Genomic DNA, 6087 nt, shown 5'->3' on the forward strand with positions numbered 1-6087 from the left:
AAAGAAAAAAGTTAATAAATACCTTTTAACTTTTGAAAATAGAGCTCTAAAAAATGAGATCAAAGATTTTTATGACAGTTGCAAGCCAACAAATTGGGACTTCCACCAAGCCTTCGACACTCACACCATCAACGACAAACCAGGCCCTCTCTTCCCCTACTTCGACAAACGTATTTCCATTTCTTCCCTTTAAAATGTCTAGTATTACACGCAATCTTCAAACTCCCATTCCTAATTCGACTTAAATATTAATTTGATGGGTTGCAAAGAAGTTTTAGATGAATAAATATATAAGAGCTCCTTTGTTTTTTATGATAGTGTGACAAAATATAGTAGAGCTCCTAAAAAGCAAATGTTTTACATATATGAGAAGTTGCATTTTGATGGTGTATCTAGTAAGCCTATGAATTTTTCTGCCCTATACTTTTAATGGTGTCGTTTGTGTGTTTTTTTGGTGTTTGGAAGGGGTGGAGATGAGATGGATTTCTTGCAACAGCAAGGGATTCACATAAAAATTGTTCCTGGTAAGTGCATTTTTGAATGCTTGCAGTTTTAAGCACGGTTTCTAAGTGTTTTCAAGTGACTCTAATGATATGGAAATTCATGTTTGAGAAGTTATAGTGTGCATATTTCTCTTTGGACCATATGGGATTAGAATGTAATACCTGTTTATGACTCATGGGTACTTTTTGTTTGTAGTTTAGATTTGATTCAAGGTGCTCGAGTTTGTGGGTTGCACTATGGTAGTTTGTGGGTTATTCATGCACTATGGTAGTTTTTGTCACAACTTTTGAGATTTAAAGTACATTGTGAGCTAAATTTGCTTATTCATGTATGTGTTCTTCAATATTCATTTTTTGGGAATTTTGATAGTTTTGTTGAGAACAAGTGGTTGTGAAATATTTTTGGGAGTATGCTTCTTTGAACAGTTTCAAGGTAAATTTTTTGTTTTGTTGTGGTAGCTTCGTTATGCTGCTGAAAATTTTTCATCGTCTTCATATCTCATATCTAGGTAATCAAAATTCTCTTCATCAAGATCTTGAAAAAGAAGATTCTCACATTTATTCAACTATTGAGTTTTCTTATTTTATAGGTGCAACAAAGGAGTAAAGATTTGGTATTGCAACCTCTTTATGTTTTTTCTTCGGGAAGTCTAGATCCAACCATTCACTACAAGAATTCACATTCCCAATAAACACGGTTAGTTGAATATGAATTCTGATCACATTTTCACTTTCAATCCTTTGTCTTAAACCTTTTTTGTTTATGATCCTTTGAACAACAGTGGTCAGACAAAGATGCCTATAACCACACACTGTTGAAGTTAGGGGGGTCTATTCAAGAAGAATTGTGAAGGGATCCATACTTACCAAGTGGAGAGGGACAATAAACTCATAATGTTTGTAAAATCATAATGTTTGTATTACTTATAATTTGTGTTTTCAAGGGATGAATTATTGTACGGCCTTTTAAATTATGATTTTATAGCAGAATTTACGAATTAAATGTAATAGATTTGCAATCCATACATGAATAATATGTCATAGTCATAACGTTCGATGATGATGTGTCATGTTATACTTTTTGACTGAAAAATGGATGTGACAACGGAATTTAAAAAAACGGACAGATTCTAGGCTTCAATGTCAGTTTAAAGGGCTTCATTTGATTCTTGGGCTTCAGTTGCAACCGACCGAAATTCTTCTAGTGACAATTATATGTGTATGGGTGGTTTTAGATCGAATCAATCTATTCATTCATGTACATGGATGTAATCCATGTATAATAATAAGGGTTTTTCAAGTTTAGGTATTCACTGGAAAATGTTGGACAATGAAGGTGGTCCTTCAAATTTTTACTTTACAAAATATGTATATATATTTGAAAGTTAAATATTAAGTCGAATAAGTATAAGGTAGGTCGATAGAACACCACTATTTGGGTGAAGGTGTTAGGGTGCAAGCGCAACTTGGTTCGGCTTCATTGTTGTGCAAAATTGGAGTTGAACCAACTCTACATTGAAGGAAACTTTAAAAATCGAAATCGAACCGAGCTTTTGGTATGTATATCACATCGATCAAAACTGTTTAGACTGATAATTTGGTCAGTTCGTTCGTGATCCACCACGATAACATGGACATGTGTACTCTTTCTTTCCTTTTTACTTTTTTTTTAGGTACTGGATTAGGTCAAGGATGGGCAAATCAAAATAAAAGGAAACTCATCTACTCCTTTGTACTCAAACTCAAGACCTAAAGAATTGACACTACCATTGGCACGTCATCAAGACAAAATGGTATTTGAAATTTTCGACATAGTATCGGTCGATTTGGTTCATTCAGCTTTCTTCTTTTCCAAACCCAAACTCCAATGAAACTCTTCGATTTTTTATATTTTAAATCCTAAACTTCCAAACAGTCCGATTTTAACTTAAACCGACGATTCATTTTTGTCAGTTTAAGTAGCTGTTTTTTCCTTCCACCCTTAGTAGACACGGTGTTACACATCTCAAATTAATACATTCATTACCAATTTTACTATATTATTTTTTTCTTATAAAGGGATTTCATTATATCATATATTTGTAAAAATAAAGAGTGCTAGAAGCTATTTAACAATTTCAGTGTAGTTAACTTTGTAGCTAATAGAAAACATAGCAAAACTAAATTAGCACGATTGACAATATTTTTAATTAAAAAAAAAATGAAAATTTCAACACTCACAGTCAACCTTTGCATATAAGGAGATTATTTTTACATAGAAGGAGATAATAAGTAATATAATCAATTCATAAACACATACATTTCACTATTCCTTCTTCGGCTAATCCAAATCCATGAGTCCAAAACGTGACAAGAGTTAATTCCAAAATTGGAACTATATGACGTCGTTTAAGATGTCTTTTTACTAAAATCTTTGGTGAAGATTTGACAATGTGATAAATAGCACATCTACAAACAAACCAATTGTGTCACATTTTCAATATGTTTTTCTATAGGTTTAAAGTATATTCTTGTTTTGAACTATTCAAATGACTTTACTCATCTTTTTAACTTTTTTTAATAAAGAAAATCATTTTCGATCTATAATTATAACCATTTTCTTTTTTTTGGTGAAAAATTTTTGAAATTTTTGTTATCCAGTTTCCAAAATATTTTTAAAATCTGTCACATTCAGATAACTATATATATATAAGGTGTGATTGGGAGTACAAATATCTATTTTAGGGTTATATGGGGCACTAAATTGAGTTTTGAAATCTAGAGTTAATATGTTAGTAAAGTTAGGGAAGTTTGAGGTTGGGATACGGTATTATTTAATATGAAGTTAGGAAATATGTGTTTGCAGTACAAAGTTGAGTTATTAAGTTAGTAATATCTGCTGTAGTTTTTTGTAATCTAAAATAGTATACTTTTCTTGTGATTATTTTGAAGGAATCGAATCCCAAGTAGAAGTATTGATTGCCTTGCTGTTAATTATGATTTAGAATTTATAGAAAATACAGAGAAGGAAAAACAATGATTAAGCATATTTTTTTCTATTGCAGTAGGAATACAGAGGGAAAAGGTGATTCTTTTGAAGACCTTTCTTCAATTTCTTTTTCTCAACTAGTTATCTATCTCAATGAACAAAGTGGACACCTTCGTCAAGACTTCCTCACTATATCCCCAACAAAGATCAAGCTTTATAGGAATCTTTGTTGAACGAGGAAAGGGAATTAGAATTTTATAGAGAGTTTTCTCTATAAAACTTAATATAACTTTTTTTTTTGAGGGAGGGTTTGTGAGAGAGAATGGAGTTGTAACTCCCTCTACCCACTCACCCATCCACTCTCCTGCAATGCAGGGAAGTTATTTTTATTTATTTATTTAATAAAATTAAATCTAAATTAATTAATTATCTTATATTTAATAAAACCTATATTTCAATCATATTCAACTTTATTATGAATTACATCCATATTAATTTAACTTATAATTTCAATGTGACTCGTATTCATGTTATATAAATCTTATTCAAATATTGCTCTCATATTATATAGTTTAATCTTGAATGTTATTCAAAATTAATTTTATATTATAATGTATCTACATATATTATATTAATTATATCTCATACAATTAATGTACATTTTCTTATTTAATTTGAACAATTTAAATTCTTTCAAAACTATTTAATCCTTATTTTTACCCATTAGTGAGCTAGTAAAGGGACTTAATGAACCTAATATTAGAAGCTCCAATGATCCAAGATTAATTAATTACACTCTTTAATTAATTTAATCAACATTCATTAACTATGAGTTACTCTACTAAAGATCCATAACTGCACTATTTGCACGGTAGAATATTTTATGTCCATGAATATAACCATTACAAGTAAATCGATCATTCACGAGTTGTTCATAATTATAGTTGAGTCAAATTACTGTTTTATTCTTGTAATTATATCTTGCTCCTTAAGTCCCACTGATTCTCTAATGAACAATTTGTTTATGGTTTTATCATAAACAAAATTCTCTTGGGCCAATGAGAGGTAAGCGCCCTATTGTTCAAGATCTAAAATCGTACTTAAGGGAACAACTCTTCTATTTTGCCCTATAGTCTGGAATGAGTGAATTTCATATTATGTAGCTACATTCTCAACTCCCTACCCAGTCTTGTCCCCAAAATGGTAGGCTTGTTAAGTTGGTGACACAGACCACTCTCACTCATATAAATCAAAGGACGACCCTCAAAGTTAGGATTCCATAACTCACTCAAAATTGAGATCGAGTTACATGTGGTCATCCTATAAAATGTTAATCTCTTTAGTCAACGGTATTATAAAGAGAGATTAACTATTTCTCGATCTGGTCTTATACAAACTCTTTATATAGGATACCCCCATTTGCATATCTCTACATGAATGATTTGGATCAAATCATTTATAAGTATTACAAAATGGTTCATATCCACAATATTACTACGATAAGGTACCCAGCCTTATCCATATATTATGCATATACTATAGACCATTTAGATTATCACTTGAACATGATCCACCTATCAACCACATACTGTCCAAGTTACATGAAATAATCATGAATCTTAGTTTATAGGATTGAGTTATGCATGTCTAAATGTTAAATAAAATAACTTTTTATTTTATTAAATAAATAATTTGTTTATATAATACAAACCACGAGATTTGGGGCCTAAATCCCAACATATTTTTTGTTCGCTTAACTTTTTGTTTAATCCTTCAATGCACACATATTTTTCCTATAAATTTTATACACTCAATTGAGATGTCAACTTCAAACTTTCACATATATTTTACAAACAACAAAATTACAATATACTTTCACATTAATAAAATGTAGGAGTGTAATATGCGCAAAAAAGGTAGTCATCAAGGGATTTATGGCTTTTTATGGTTTCTTATGTCAAATTGCATGTTAGTGTTTATCATGCATGCATGTTGATGTTGGGAATGTGATTAAAACCTCACATTGACTAGATAAGGGAATGGTCATGAGTATATAAGAGATGGCAACTATCACCAATAATATGAGGTCTTTTAAGTGAACCAGAAGTAAAGTCGCGAGTGTTTATGCTTGAAGTGGGTTGTATCCTTGCCTACCATTGTTAAGATATTTAAAGGTTCATTGTCCCCATAATAAATGATATAAGAGAGTTGTCAAGCTCTGACTTAACTATATCAGTAAAATCCTCAAGTGCTAAACAAAAGAAGTAGAAAGCTTTGAAAGATGAAGTCATTGTGGTACCCATTTGTGGTTAAGCTTTTGAACATGTGGTGAAATTTTGTTCGAAAAGACATTTTGCATTTAAACACTTTTTATAAAAACTATTTAAAATAAAGATACAATTTGTGTCCAGTTATATTTTCTCAAAAGTGTTTTTATGTACAAGTTTGTTTGTTTTGGCTATATCCGCAAAGTTTTCTATTAATGTTAAATTACTGTATAAGACCACTATTAAATACTGTGAACTAATAATTTCAATTTTGTATTTAAAATTACTTTCATCGACCATTTTTTTGGGCAAATTGCAAAAATCACTCCTGAAATATGATGGTATTTGT

Source organism: Benincasa hispida, chromosome 6 (assembly GCF_027475165.1).
Source record: "Benincasa hispida cultivar pf3 chromosome 6, pf3_genome.v1.1, whole genome shotgun sequence".
NCBI classification, from domain to species: domain Eukaryota; kingdom Viridiplantae; phylum Streptophyta; class Magnoliopsida; order Cucurbitales; family Cucurbitaceae; genus Benincasa; species Benincasa hispida.